Source organism: Cyprinodon variegatus, unplaced genomic scaffold, assembly GCF_000732505.1.
Source record: "Cyprinodon variegatus isolate N-32 unplaced genomic scaffold, C_variegatus-1.0 Scaffold32, whole genome shotgun sequence".
Taxonomy (NCBI): domain Eukaryota; kingdom Metazoa; phylum Chordata; class Actinopteri; order Cyprinodontiformes; family Cyprinodontidae; genus Cyprinodon; species Cyprinodon variegatus.
Genome location: NW_015150485.1, coordinates 1,898,783 through 1,915,107, shown reverse-complemented (window position 1 = coordinate 1,915,107; position 16,325 = coordinate 1,898,783).

Below are 16,325 nucleotides of genomic sequence, written 5' to 3'. Positions count from 1 at the left end.
TATATATATATATATATATATATATATATATATATATATATATATACTGGAAATAAAATTGGATTGGATTGGATATGTCCTAGGTTTGTCAATCCTTCAAGCCTTTGCATCAGTGATTAAAACAATAATTGGATAGCTTAAATGGTTTGGCCTTTAGGATCATTTTGCTTGTTCTATGTTTTCACATTTATTTGTTTGAAATTGTAAACATTACCAGCATTACAATGCGTATTTTATGATTTACTGGATGAATACTCAGTTAGAATGCAATCTAAATCCATCTACTAAATTTATTTAAAAAGTTTCCTAAAGTTTGTTTTGAATGAGACAGTATTTGAAAAGTATAATTTTTAAGGGCTCTATAAATGGTGTTTAGGTATTGTGTACATTATCATATTTTGCATATTATAATAAAGTCACTTAAGTGACTACTCATATCAACTTCAACATTTTTTTAATAAAAGTGTACTAGGCTCCTATAATTCTTACAAAACCTTCAAGTCTTTCTAAAACAATATTTTGATCATATGTGTGTAATGCAGCAAAGTGATCTAACAGGACAAGTACAGATTCAAGTCAATTATCTGAGGCCATGACAATATAACTAGTGACTTTTACCAGTGCTGTTTCAGTGCCATGATGAGCTCTAAAGCCAGACTGAAACGCTTGAAAAAGTTAATTCTGGTGTAAGTGGTCACACACTTGTTTGGCAAGTACTTTCTCAGAATTTTAATCAGAAAGGAGGATTGGATATAGGTCTATAATTGACCAAGTTATCTTGGTCAAGAAATGGTTTCTGAGTAAAGGTTTAATTACAGCAACCTTAAAAGCCTTTGCTGCATATTCCTGTAACAAGAAGAGATTAATCACATCTAAAACGGAAGAGGAGATCAAAGGGAATATCTCCTTAAATAACCTGGTTTGAACTGGATCTAACATACAAGTTTAAGGCTTAGATGAAGACAATAGTTTTGCTAACTCTGAAAGATCAAGTGGATCAAAGCAGTTTAAACCCGGTTCAGATTCTATGGCTCAGATGCTGCCTCACCTTCCAAAGATAAACCAATCATAGTTAAAGGATTACTAATGATCTTATTTTTAATAAAATCAATCTCATTTATGAAGAATTCCATATAATCATTACTGCTAAGAAAAGGTGAGATGGAAGGTTAAACAGAGCTATGGCTCTGGTTGAGTTTGTCAACTGTATAAAACTAACTACAATAAATCTATTGAAAATAAGTTATTATTAAATAGTGATAAAATTGGCCTGCTTGGGTGACGCAGTGGTTAGAACATATGACCCATGTACTGTACAGAGGCCTTAGTACTTGAGGTGACCGACCCAGGTTCGAATCTGACTCGTAGTCCTTTGTGGCATGTCTCTCACCATTTCCTGTCAGCCTACTTTTCAAAAAAAAGGTACTAGTTCCATTAAAACCCAAAATAGAATAAAATAAATAACATTTCTTTTTTATAACATTTTTACAAAATTGCAAAGTTGCCTTCATCAGAAGTGTCATTCAGTAATAGATTTTTCAGAATAAAATCCACCATAAACCCTTAAATTTAAACCTGGCAGATCAGTCCAGTCAACATGAGCTGCTCAGGATTAAGGGAAGAGTAGCATGCTGCATGGGAGCCACACATTTGCTACCCTCTTTGCTTTATCACCAATATGCCGTATAGTTAAAAAATATTAATTTTAAATTGCTTCTAAAAGAGAAAAATTAAAATATTTAAGTTGTCAAATATATGTTTGATATTGTTACCTGCATTACAAGATTTAAGAAGTCCTATTTCAATGTCTCCAAACAACTCTCCATTTTTATTCTGTGTGTACAGGTTGTGCTTTGCACACAGGCGATCTAGGCTGTTTATTATGCATGTGTGTTGCCATTATGTTTGCTCAAACAACAGAGCACCATAGCTACTCTCTTTGATCCATAATGTGGTGATTGATGATAGCACTTTAACCTGGAGGCCACCGTTGTGTCTTCGATCGTCCTGCAGCCATGTTCATCACATTCAGTTAAAAACAGGGACCCTTGTTGGTGTGAAAAATGGACAGGTCATGAGAGAGCCAGAGCCCTCCTGGCGATGTGTCAGACACAGTGCACAGGTGTGAGGTTAGACTGTAATGGCTTTGAGGAGATGAAGGAAATTGAAGCATATTGCTTTTTGCTGCTGCTAATTCACTTTAGTGGAAACTAGTGGAATCTGAAGAGATTCTAATATTCTACAGGGTGCTGGGAATTTTTATATGATGTGAAAAAAAGAAAAGACTATTTAATTTGCAAGGAAAAGTCCATATATGATGAGTAATGAGCACCAGCACCAAAGGAATTGTTGCTTAAAACTAAAGTTACAATGTTCTTTCAGTTGAATCAACTGAGTCAACAACTTGATATTTCTTCAAATGTACATTATTTGAATCTCTTTGAAAACCTTTTCTAACCTTTCGCAACTGGCCAGGTTCCAACCTAAAATGTATTTTCAAAGATAAACCAACTAAGAGTATTGCACAGAAATAATATAATTAAAACCAATAAAACCAACCACAAAAACAAAGAGATTAAAAATAGGCAGTGAAGAGGATTGTATAATGAGAAGGGAAAGCTCATTCCACATTATGTAGCATTACTTATTTGGACGTCGGTACCTGTTGGAGCAGCAGGTCAGCTGCCCTGAGGCACCAAGTGGGAGCATAGGGGTGAAGAAGCTCAGAGAGGTAGGGAAGGAGTGTTTACTGGATGCAAGTAGTAATACAATGTTAATTAATTTAATGATGCATGCAGTATATATAGCCCTTCCTTGTCATGCACATCCTTGTGACGGTTGGCATATGGTGTAATTTTCTATTTCTTCAAACTGTAATATCCTATGTCTTTAAACTGTAAAATCCTCACAACAAACTAAATTACAATAACCAAAATGCTTTCTTTAAACCAAACTTTGATGTTCATCTAATATTTAGCGAATTTATGTCTGAATATTTTGCAAAAATATGTTGCAGTGCATAGTGGGGCTTTGCATCTAAAGGGTAACATTTCCCATCTTACGTGCTTTATTGCAAGGTTGGGATGTTTCCCAATCTGGCAGTTTAGGATGACCGTCTATGGGTAAAAAAAATTTTTATTTAGATTTATGGCCTAAGAGATCAATAGACTTTGGTTCAAATTAGGCCAGATTTCGTATATCCATGCGGTTTACGAAAATTTTTTGGGCTTGAAAATGTGAGTCACTGACATCCGGCAACCCAGCTTAAGTCACTGTTGCGTCATTGTTAATAAACAAAGGCAATAAAACCGTATTATAGAAGTGTTGGTGATGGTTGTCATGTAATGCTTGAAGATAGATCGGTTAATTCACAATGTGTATTCCTATTGTGTTTCGCATTTGAGAGGCACGCGTTTGACTGTGCTTCTATTTTTTTTCGGCGGGGGGTTTGGGGTTGGGGGGGTCCATAAGTGGGTCGGTGTTGATGGAAAAATGCCAGGGCCGAAAATCTTTCCCAGTCCGAGCCTGTCTGTATGTCTGATGGATTACAGAGGAAACTTTTGCGTTATCCTGCAGTACAAAACAGTCGGGAGAAATGACCACATTGAGTAAAAAAGCTTCCTCTTATGATAGAACAGAGGGCGTACGGATAAAGGAGTCTGTTTGAATAAGGTGTAAAAATTACTATACTGTAATTTACAATCTCACTAGCTGGTTATGACCGCATTTAAGAAACCAACACATGGATGTTCCAAAATGTTTTTAGCTGAATCAAAACAAAACCAATGTAATATTTTTTGGACCAATAGAAGATTGTTAAAACGTTGTCACAGGTCTTTAGGTAATATAGCTAGGGTATGACTTGACGTGTACACGTCACAGAGTTAAAACATTGGAATAAAATGGTGAGTAGAGAGAACGTGGTCCGAAAACCCACTTCTTCTTCTTTCCATGTTGGAAATTTGTTTGACACAGTGCATGTACATATGGACAACAGCTGGAACGATTCATGATCAATGGGTTAGGAGAAATGACTGTAACATTAATCCTGATCATAAGATTCCATTTAATTGACAAGATTCCTTTGGAAAATAGCTCTCTGACGGATAAAGAAGAACACTAGCACCAGCCCAGTAATTATGTGATGCACCTCACATAGCGATGCACTACACCACACATAAGCACCACTGTGTCCTTATCAGGATGCTCCAGCCAGTCCTTGGAGGCTTGCTCAACATGTATCACCAAATACTCTAGGCTGATTTACTACACATTGGAGTTCACACATGCCTATAAACTAGCCAACCCCAATAATATACAATTATGTGGTGGAGGTTTCTAATTTGCATTTAGATTTAAGTTCTTTTTTTTTTTTCTAACTGAAAACTGATGGCTTTTTTTAGATTCTCCACTTTTACCTTCTAAAAAAAAATGACCTCACAGGAACCCAAAGCAATGCATTTGATTTTTGTATTATTTCTTTGATCTATAAAATTTAATCCATGAACACAACCAAAAAGCATACATAGTACCTAAAACATAATTAGTTTTAAGGCAACCAGTACACAAGATAGAGCTAAATCTGCTGTGAATTGATAGATGGAAGATGAACAGATAGGGTCTTGGAGGGTCTTTGCCACTTTTTTTTAATTTTTTTTTATTTAAGTCTATCATAATTTTGCAATTGTCTGCTTTAATCCTGAAAGTGCATTGAGGGGTGAGTCTCAAGTACAGAATCCCCGTACAGAGTCAACAAAATAGCTGGGTGTACAGGTGTACTGCAAGGAGGAGTATCAACTGACACAAGGGATGAAAAAGAAATTAAACTAGCAGATGGGATACAAAAACAAAAGCTTATTTATGGAACACCTGACAAATGGCTGAAGGTTAACAGGTTGAAAGGGAAAAAAAAGAACATAATTGATCATCTGCATCATACGATATAATATTGAGGTTGCCTAGGTCTTTAAATTAATTTTGTTAAAATGCCATACCACAACGTAAAGAGCGGTATTCATACTATAGTCTCATTCACCCAAAGACTAGTATTTTTTTAACAACCTCATATAGGGGCTAAAGTATGTGATTTTTACATTACCTACTGTAAACACATAAAAAAGAAAATAAATTAAAATGAGGGGTAAAGTGTTATCTTAAAGCTATTTTTGAAAGCAATTTTTAAATTATTTTCAAATATTTTATTTTTATTATTTTCACTGTTTATTTTCTTAAAATTAACTGGTAACTTTATGTGATGGAATATTTATAATTTTTTGTGACAGTATATTTGTATTTAATTTTGAATGAAACAAATATTTATACCTCTTAACCTTCAACTGCTCTTCAGTTATGATCATAAACTACCAGTTTCATGCTCACTGTTGTTAACACAGTTACTAATAAAGCAGTTGAGGGCACATAAGAGGAGGCATTTCAAACTCTAATAATTCTCCTAAGATTTTCGTCTTGCTCTAAGTTGCTTTAAGTCCTTTATGGCTTGTTTCTTTGAATGGTAATTAAAGCATATTCTTTAACTGCAATGGTAGCGAAGCAAACAACATAACTGAATGTTTTCCTAGGTAAAGGCTGAAGTTTCAGAGATTCAGGTCTGTCCAAAATGAAGAGCAGATTCATAGACTTGTGCAGGCAGCCAATGATAATTCTTGTGCTGATTTAAATCTCTGACTCCTATCCTGGCCCTGTTTGAAGATGCATGCCTTCTCAGAGTGAATGCATTTTCTCTAGGTTGCAGGTGTCTCTGCATGATATCAACCTAGGAGCGCAATACCAATAAAATCAGCTATTACCCACAATTTGATTGAAATGCCAGCTCCAACACATTCTTCTTCTTTGACAAACCAACAATGGACCCCTGGAGAAGCATTGGCAATAGAATAGAAACAAGGTTAAATCATGTGTCCTATTTTATCTGCTCATTATTAAAGATGGTTTGGCAGCCTCACTGTCGTTTGTAGTAATAATAACTGTCTTACAGTATGTGCATAACCCATGAAAAACACATTGGATTTGGTCAAAACTATATAATTGTATTTATACTTGGTTGAAATGCATTTCAAATAAACAGACTTGTTTAAGTTTTTAGAGTTATTGTTGTACAGTCCTGTTAAAAGCATTTCCATTTTTATAGATGTGGGATGGAGGAATATTAAAGCTGATGAGAGTAGATTACAATAGTATAAATATCCTTAGAACTGCAAACGAACTTTATAAAAAAAAAATTATTTAGTGCTTTCCCTGATCTCACATCACATAAACAAAATCCAGGGTAACCAAGGGCGGGTTAAGCCACCAGTTTGCAAATGTGTGGGTCATTAAAAAAATTAAATGTGTGGATCATGAAACTGATTTCCAGTCAGTGATTGGTACTGTAAGTGGGAGGGGAAGCCACAACCAGCTGCTTGCTAGGGAAAGTTAACTTTAACATCTTGTGTTCTCAATTCACCAAAGTCTCCAATAAAACAGAGAAACAAAGCTGCTAGTTTTTTGTGCTTTCTAATAAAAAAATACAAGTGGAGGGTCTGAAAACTAGTTAAATATAGCACCGGGACTGTTAATATCACCTTGAAAAAAATGTCCCCAAGTCCCCTTTACAGATTTTTTTATTCACCTAAATACAGAAGTTGGTTTGCAATGTGGTGAAGTACAGTAGTGTCGTGAGATCATAACACTGTTAGCAATGCCATTCGTTTTCAGTAACGTAGTCAATTTACTATTTTATCTTTTACGTAAAAACAATACATATATCCTAGTGGGAGATAACTGCTTTTAGTTTCCAGCAAAGGAAAACAGCAAAGTTGCTGAGACATGATGGCAATTTGCTAAAGAGATACAAGGTGGTGCACTACATTGCTAACAGACTAATACCAACAAAGATTATTCGAGAACATGCCAGAGAGCCCGGCAAATTCAACAATAGAATTTTTCAACTGGACACATATACACTATTTGTTGCTCGACGAAGGCAAAATGTGCCTATGGTGCATTCACACCAAATTCGAGAAATCTGCCAGATTTGTCTGCTTTTGCTAAGCTGACATTTTGCCAGAAATTCACCTAGCCAATAAGAGACATTTTTACTGCAGAGAAATTCACCTCCAAACAGTGTACAGGTATAGACTGGGAAACGGTGCTGTATTTGCTTTTTAAAGCTGAGCAGACCTGCCGCTGCTCCTGGGTCCAGCAAAGATGCTACATAGGAGAGTCCAGGAGTGGCTGGATAATGGTTGCTTTCTGTGCCGTTTAAAGTAAGGTGAGACGGCAGGGACTGGAGCAGGAGGGACATCAGATCAAGATACCCTGCAGAGAGAGAACCAGACCCAGAGAAATAATGACCCTCTTGGGAGCCTAAGAACTGCTGTGGTGGAGTGGAGGAGGACAAATGTAGTTTAGAGAAGCCCGCCAGGCAAATGGAAAGCCAGAGCATGGAGAGGCTGTGGTTGGCTGAGGCAAGCACAAATGCCCAACTGCAGGAAGGAAGACTGCGCTACGTTGGAGAAACCCCTTGAGCAGAGAGAGCGCCAGGACAGAGTGAGGTGGTGGTTGGCTGGAGACAGCCTCTAGAGATCAGAGGAGAGTAGTACATTGGGGAAACCTGCCAAGCAGGATCCACCGCACTTGGGTGAGGCGACAGCAGCTGCTTGGTGTCTGTTCTTATGGTGAGAGGGGAGGAGACAAAGAGTCCTTCTAGGGCTAAATCAAAAAGAAAAAAAAAAATATTAAAAGCCACCGACAAACCTCTCAAGAGCATTCTCTACTTCATCTTATGTCAAAGGTTTCTCCATTTCAATTTGAAATTGAATAAAATCATTCTTTCACTGTAAGTCGCAGCCACATCTAGTTCTCCAAAGTATGTATGGCTTTCTGCTCTTCCAGTGTGTCCAACTATCTTCACCCTAAACTTGCATTTTCTTTTTTTTAGGTTCCTTTTGATAATTCAAAAGATTCAAGCGTGATGAAAATGAAAAAAATAAAAGAAAACCTGAAAGGTTGCAAATCCGCCTTTCAAAAATCTGTGTATTTTATCAGGTAAGAAGAACAAAAGATAAAAATATGTTAAAAAGGCAACCAAGATACAACATGTTGCTCCAGTCCAGCATATGGGCTTGACTTGTAGCCTAGTCATACCAATTTATGTTACATTTTCCTTGTGGGCCATTTTAAGTATGAAAATTATGAAAATAATACAGACAAAGTCCCAATCTCTGCAAATATCTTCAATGAATCTATGTTGGTATAAGAATGTGCCTCATTCAGGTTTCCCACACCAAGCGAAAAAACACACTCTAATTAGAGCTGATTAAAACACAATCACACCTTTGAAAAAATGTAATTGCTCATTTTAACTGCACTTCATAAGGTAGTAGACTGGCTGTTGGTCTATAACCAAAGCAGAACTGTAGATCTCCTGCAGCTCCTATGCCAGACAGCTCCATTAATCTTCATTCCCAATGCAGACCTCGTTCTCTGTTTTTCCATCCCTTTATCTGTAAACATCAAGGTAAATGTGAAGCCCCCACAGTGAAAGGATCGATTTTTACAATCTGTTGTAGCTCATACAGCAACCTCTAAATAATACCAACAGCAAAAAGAAGCAAAAAAGTGAAGCAGGTAAACCATTAGCAATTTATTCCCTGTAAGCCACATGCCAAGTGTCATGCTTTACCTCAGATCGCTTTGTTATGAACAGGTTAAAAACAAACCAACCAACCTTGTGCCTAGAATTAAGTATTTTTTTAGGTGCACATCATAAAACTTCCTTAAAAAAACGGCAGCCTGGTTTAGTGATAGAACAGGTGAACTAATTACTGAGGCTAATATCCAACAGCTGTCCTGGGTTGATTTTCCAGCCCTGGATTCTTTGCTTCATGTCTTCCCATTCTCTCTGCTTCACCTTTTGTCCAGTTCCTAATGAATAAAAGTCACCAGTGCCAAATGCATCTTTAAAAAACTGTCAATAGCAGGACTACAAGATGTACAAGGCCTTGCTAAACGTCTGGACTGCTGACACTGGCAGCTTGTTGTTCATCTTATATGAATGACAACTTGGCCCCGTCTTTCAATTGTTAACCCTGTGTCTTGCTATTGGCAGATGTTTTCAACACCAAGCTAAATGTGTTCTCTTTCACTTGAATACTGGCACTATGCTTATCTGCTCAAATGTGTTTCTCTAGTTGAAGGCAATTAAGGAGCTACTAACGCAACTTTTACATCCCTCTCTCATAGAAACTTATGAAGAAATGGAACTGGCGATTGTAGTTGTAGGCCATTCACACTTAGCTTTGTTCTGCTAGAGGTTTGATTCTGTTAAAGGGGAGATTTCCTTTCCACTTTCATTACATGCATCCTCTAAATAATGGAATGCTGGAAGGTCAAAATGCAAGCAACTGTCCATCTTTGCAACATGCGAATCCACAGCCTGGCCAGCCAGACTGATATGTCGTATACACAGCTATTAGTCTGGTAATCTTTGTAATTTTGTAATCTGTGAACCATGTCATGCTGACAATAGAATGTTAAATTGAGTTCTCATATAAAAAATATTTCATAAAAATAAGCTAATACTTTTACTTGCATTTGTTTTTTTATTAATTCCATTATCATATCAAATTATTGTGTATTACTAATTAATTTAGATATTAATTTCACAACGGATAATTAATTTATTTAATTTTGAACATTTCGGGGTTCCACAGGATTTCGTATTTCGTTCATTAAACTGGTTAAAATCAAAGTCAAACTTATTTACTAAGCACATAAAAAAAAAAGGTTAACAGCTGAACCACAGCAGTCTGGACAAGCTGAAGACATTAAAGACGAAGATGAAGACCTGAGTAACCAGGACACTTAGTGCATTGCAACCAGGACATGTTATAATAACTGTTAGGAATCCAGTTTGTGTGGGTTGTGCTTTTGTTTGTCTTCCCTCCACCACCAGCCGGCGCCTGGTTCTCGTTGGCCTCCTCACAAACCTGCGGATGGTTACCTCATTACCAGAGGACTCTTAAGCTGCTGACTGTGTTTGCCAGTTTTGGGTACTCTAGCCAAGCTGAGTTTTGCTGAGTCAAACTGAGTTTTTGTTTACCTGAGTTTTAACCTTGCTTTTTGTCTTTGCCTCTCGGCAGGAACTCATCCTGCAAACCTGTTTTGGACCTTCTCCCCCCTGGAAGGATTCTCTGAGCATCAAACTGAGCTGAGGATTCAAGCTAGTGGTTTTGGATCTACTTTTCCCCCAAGGATTGTTGGGCGTCTCTCTGAGCAGGGGATTCAGCTCCTCCGTTCCTCAAGGAAAAAAACGCAATCTGGGTAAACCCTGTCCACCCTCCAGCAAGCAAGTCATTCACTTGAACATCCCACACATACTGGGTTCAACAAGAGACACCTTTTTGGACCTGTTTGGTCTTCTGCATGTGGGTCAGAGCTTTAGATAAAATAATGACAATAACAATGTTAACTACTTTCTACTTTGTCATATCTGTTTAGCAGAGATATCAGATCTGCTTTAAGTAATCGCCTTAAGGCTATGTATTATATTATCAAGTTATCTGCACAGCTTTAAAAAGCACTGCTGAAATATAAGGAATATTGCCAGCTATTGAAATGCAAATGGCTAGAAGTGATAAGCGTGACTTGCAGCACATCTGCACAGAGCTTTAGTGCTCTCTGAACATATTTGACACTGAGAAAATTTTCAAGACAAACTCCAGTAGTTTCAGAAGCAAAATCTAACTATTGGAGAAGTTAAGGTTAAGATAAGGCCATGGAGGCCAATGAACATTTCAAACTTTTACTTGATGATGAAGACCACTACAGAAGTGCAGACATTGCTTCTGACACTGATGCTGACTGAGACAAGACAAACTTAGTCAGGCAGTTAATTGAAAACTGTGAAATCAGATATTTCTCTCTCAATTTCTGTGATCATTTCTTTCTATTTGGTCTTTCAGCATGGCCTGATGAATTGTATGATCTCCACAGTTTTGTAAAAATAACAGTTTGCAGTATTCTCAATACATATATGAATCCATTTTGGATTTTGATAGAGACACCACTATAACAGATGTGCTTAAAGCAGATAGGAAAACACCTTCTGTCTATGACTTCAAAATAGTAATTAAAACTAACCACAGTTCCTACACCAACATCAACAAGATGGTTAAGCTGCCTCTACACCACCTTGTACACTGCCTTTAAGCGATGCAAATGGTGATGGGGGATTATCATATATCAACTTAATTTACACCAAGCACAGATCTTGTCTGTCACAAGCTCGTCTCTCAGCTCTGATGCACTTTCCCCTTTCAATGCAAAGAGAGACATTAGGCTTAAAGCCAGCTGTTGACCTGTGGGTGGAGAAGGGCTGGGTTACCATTAGAAAATAAATTAGGCAGTTTCCTTTTGCTACAAGTTCCTGAGGGCCTCATAAAACTCATCAAACACGTATGGTTAATTTTTACCTATTAGTGCACATTAGCTATGTGTTGAAATTTAAAAACCTTTTGCTAAAATGCCACTGCAATATTTTTTGTTTTATATGTTTCTCTAGACATCCCTTCAGTCTCCAGTAAATTGATTCAGTCCATCATACTGGACTTGTGCAGAACGAATCCAGGAAGATAGGAGAAAAAGATGTGAAGACAAATGATGTAAAGAGGAAAACTGAGAGGAGGAAAAAAAACAGGATGGAGAGAACATACCTTAGTGATGCTGAAAAGGGGAGAAAGAAAGAGGAAAGCAGAGGGCTGCTCGGAAAGTTAAAAAAATAAATAATGCATTTTGCCTTCAAATAAATTAAAAATTCAAGATGGATCTAATCTTACTTCATAGAAACAGTGTCTTGCTTCTTGATAATTAAAATTTTCATAAAGAAACATATGTATTTATAGATCCCATTGAAAACCGATTAGCTTAAGGCTAATTTTGAAGTAAGCTTTTTTTTAATTGTTTTTGCTGTAGTGTAGGAGGAATATTTTATTTTTTCTTTTAAATACCCCCAGTAGGTTTTAAATGTCTTTTTGGCAGGTGTTTTAACTCCTTATAGTGTTCAATTTTTTATTCAATACAATAGGAGCTATGCAACTTTTATTAACAATAGCTTACTCTGGATTAAAATGATCCCTGTCAGAGTGATAGCTTTGTATTAATATTGTGTTATAATTTATTGCAGTAAATCTTGAGGCTGAGCTAATTTTGAATTCATCTTTATGCTGTTGGACAGTTTAAGTAACTGTCATAAATATAGCATCACTAGTCTTCCCTATGACAAGCAGCCTGTTTTCAGACCTGTCATTTTCAGTTTCCCCAATACACATTTTTTAAAAATTTGGGCTGATAATTTCATCCCACAAAGGAAGGCTTTTGTAGTTCATTAAAAAATTTGGCAGTAAATAATTTTTGGATTCATGGTTTTTGCTGCGATGGGCCCAAAACCCCCGCCCCAACCATCACGGATTAAACAGGCAGAGATGGATGGATGATGGATGGACAGACGGAGAGGCGGGCTGACAGATGGACGGATGGATGTTTTTAAGGACTAAAGGGAGGAAATACAAAGACAAAAAGAAAAAAGAATAGGGGGGAACATGGAGACGTTTAGAGAGGCAATGAGTAAAAATGTCTTCTAGTTTTGTGAGGAAAAAAGTTATTCAGTTAAAAATGGCTAAATTTAATGTCAAAATATTTATGAGAAATATGGCCAATTTGATCTTAAATTTTAGAAAATATATATTTATAGCCAAACATCAACTTCATTCTTATACTTTGAATACTTCGAAATAATTTACAATGACAAGAAGATGTACTATATATATACAGTGTATATATAAACATTCTCAGTTATCCAGGACATGGTCAAATTGAAAAAGTAAAGTTTGTAGATTTGCCTAGACTGAACTTTTTTAAACTTAATATATACCACCTTTTATACCATTTTAGGATGTACTGGACTAAATTGAATTATGAAAGGCATTGTGATACATATATTATTCCAATATCCTTCCAATTCACACCAAATTACTTAACTCTGCCACTGGGATGGAGACAGCTAATTCGAGAGAAAGATTTGTGGCTTACTCTCAGAGGCTGAGAGAGGTACTGAAGCGGAATAAAGAAGATTCAGGTTAAGACTATGGGTTAAGTCCAAGGGGCTAACTGTTGGCAATGGAGCAATGGAAATTACCTAGAACTTAGACTTAGACAGCTAGATTTTCTTTAGTAAAGCTTTTCAGACAGTAAAATAACATTTCCATTCCATAAAGTGCAGCAGTGATGATATGTAAACAGTGTAGGAGAAAATCATGTAGGTAGTTTGACATGGAAGGAGTATACAACAGGCTATTGGAGTTGGAGAGGTAGAAACATGGTAAACTGAGGTCTGAAAGACTCTAGGCACTGAATATTTCAGAGGGTTTGATAGCAACAGATGTGAACCATCAGGCAAAGACTGATCATCCACCAGCTTCTTACACTGCAGCGGATTGGTGACAAAGCCCAGGTGTGCAGCCTGTAACAGCTTCATTCTCCAGCAGAGATTATCAGAAGGATTCAAACAGACACAAATCAAAACAGATATACTGTAGCTTGAGCAAGATATGGACCAAAACAGAATGCAACACTTAACTTGGATATTAGATTAGCAAATACTGAAACATAATATATATCATAGATGAGAGAGAGTTGCATTCTGCAGGATAAGTAGCCTACTCTTTGGTCACATATCAGTATTCCCTGGGATTCCATTAGTATTTCATGCACACTCTATTTTTTTAAGTTGAGGTACTTTAATTCAGACAAACTTTTATTTAATTGTTCTTCTTATTGTTTTATTAGCTATTCTCATTTTTTCTGTTTTGTAGTAAACTTTAATTCGTATCTTGCACTCTGTATAGCACTTTATTTTCTCTGGGAATATTGCTTCATTATTAACATTTAATGAAAAAAGCTAAATTATTAGCTCAACCAGCCATATGTGCAGCAAATTATTTCTATGCAGTTTTGTAAAAAATTATAACATATGCAGTGGTGCCTTTGTTATTTTCACTGTAGAACACAGTAGTAAAAGCAGAAGATAGAATATAATTAAAGACCAATTTTATTTTTGTTGATGCAGTGTTTTATATTTAGTTTAAATTGTGATTTTTATTATTTAACACATTTAACCAGTTACGCTTAGTGCCAACTTCAAATTAATAAAACTACTCTCATGAAGATAAACCAATTTTATCTCTGCTAGAAGATTTTTTTTTAATAATGTGATGTCTTTTATATATAACTCTTATAGCCAGCTTGTCAAATCGTTTGAAAACACACTTCAAAAGTACTGTAGCAATTGGAAAAGCAATAAATAAGTACAACATGAATAAAATTCTATCAGCACAGAAAAAAAAATGACAGAGTTTTTCTTTAAAACTCCCACCTCTCTAATACTGTAGCACCTTTTAGATATTTACTTTTCAGGCATTGCCCATCAAGAGTTACTACGATTTTGTGCCAGGAAACTGGACCATAAATTATTACCTATAAAATACATTCTATTTGGGCGAACAGGAGAGAAAACACCCAAGAGCAATGTTGTTTAAAAGCTACCAACTTGAAGAAAATGGCAATTTAACAAGAGAAAAGGAATCTAGGTCATAAGAAAGGCCCAAGGCATTAGACAGCAACAATAATTGTTCAGGTGCAATTCTCTGTTGTGTTCTTTATGTCATTTTTTTCCTTAAGTTTCTTAGGTAGAGGGATCAGTATAGTCATCCCTTGTTGGAAAAGAAGTTTAGCAAACTTGAAACTGAGATTAAATGACTCTTGGGCAATGACTGGTTGGGCATAAACTAAAATATGATGCTGTATATATATTAGTTTTTACAATGTGAGAAGCATTATATTTTTTCTTGATGTAGAGTTTTCTTAATTTCATTTTGGTTGTGTTATTTTTTTTTTTGGAGTCCTATGGTTTCTTCGACAGTGAAGTGCTTATCCTGTGAGTCCTAGCTCATCAATTACAAGCAATAGTCTGAACAGTAATCAGCTTTTGTCGTCAATATACCAATGATGTAGTATATATTTGTCAAAGAGGTTTGAATACCAGCAAAATTGCTTTTTTTTGTCTTAATTGATATTTGACTAATCAATATTGTAACCAACCTGAAACATTTTTCTTTTTCAGCTGTGCTCATCTTTATTCTTATTTTGGGTGATAATACTCATATGAGCAGATAACTCTTGTTGAAATCATCCAAGATGTTATAACACCTTGAAGTTATTTACAGAAAAAAAAAAAAAAAAAAGTTTTGTGGGTGAAAGTTTGAAAGGTTTTAGTCCATTTGATAAATGGTTACTGCTTCAAGAAGGAGTGAGTTAGTTTTCATATCATATTTATAGATTGCTGGAGATTCCTTTTTCAGCTAAGATCTCAACCAGTCTCATATGCAGTGCATATAGTAGGCTGTAGTAGGCAAGTGCTGTATTCTCAGATGGGTTGCTAGTTCTCAATGTTTCCATCACTGCCTTAGGTTTTAGATGAAGGCTGTGCTGCATAATTGTTAAACTGCAAAACATAGTTAAAGAAGAACCAAAATAAAGAGATAATCACTTCCAATTTGAACATGAATATTTAATTTGGAAATGTTTTTCAATGCCAAAAAGATCAGAAGTAGAGGACACATAAGGTATCCATATCTGTGACGCAAGCTGGTCATTCTTTAGATTAGGGTTCCTCAATTACAATCTGTAGGAACAGATGTATATAAGGGTATCTTACATTTACTCATTTTCTAATATCGTTTATACTTTTTTACTACATATCTATTTGTTTCATTGGAGGGATTGGAGAGACCTCGGACTCATCTCTGTGATGGGTTTAGGGAGTTAAAGTGGAGGTGTCTCCTCACAGGTGCAGGTGTCCCCTCAACCTAGACAAGAGTGAAATATAGATAAGGTGCCCTTTAAAATGCTTATGCTTGTGTAACTGTCACAAGATAATGTTGCTGCTGCTGTTTTTTCCCTTTCCTTTCAGACCAGTAACTTTCATGTAACTAGGGATCTCCTCAATGAAACAAAAAGAGAGGGTTCTGAAGAGTGTCCTGAAGTTCGAACAACACCACTCTCATCAAACCTAAATCTGACTATGACAAGTCCGCCTACAGGTGGGGGGTTGACTATCTGGATATTGTGCAGGGAGAACAACCTGTAGCTCAGTGCTCTAAAAACAATGAAGATGGTTGTGGACTTCAGAAAGAACTCAGTCCCAGCGATCTCCATCACCCTCTGTGACTCCACATTTGTCACTGTGGAGGCTTTCCTCTTCCTGGGAA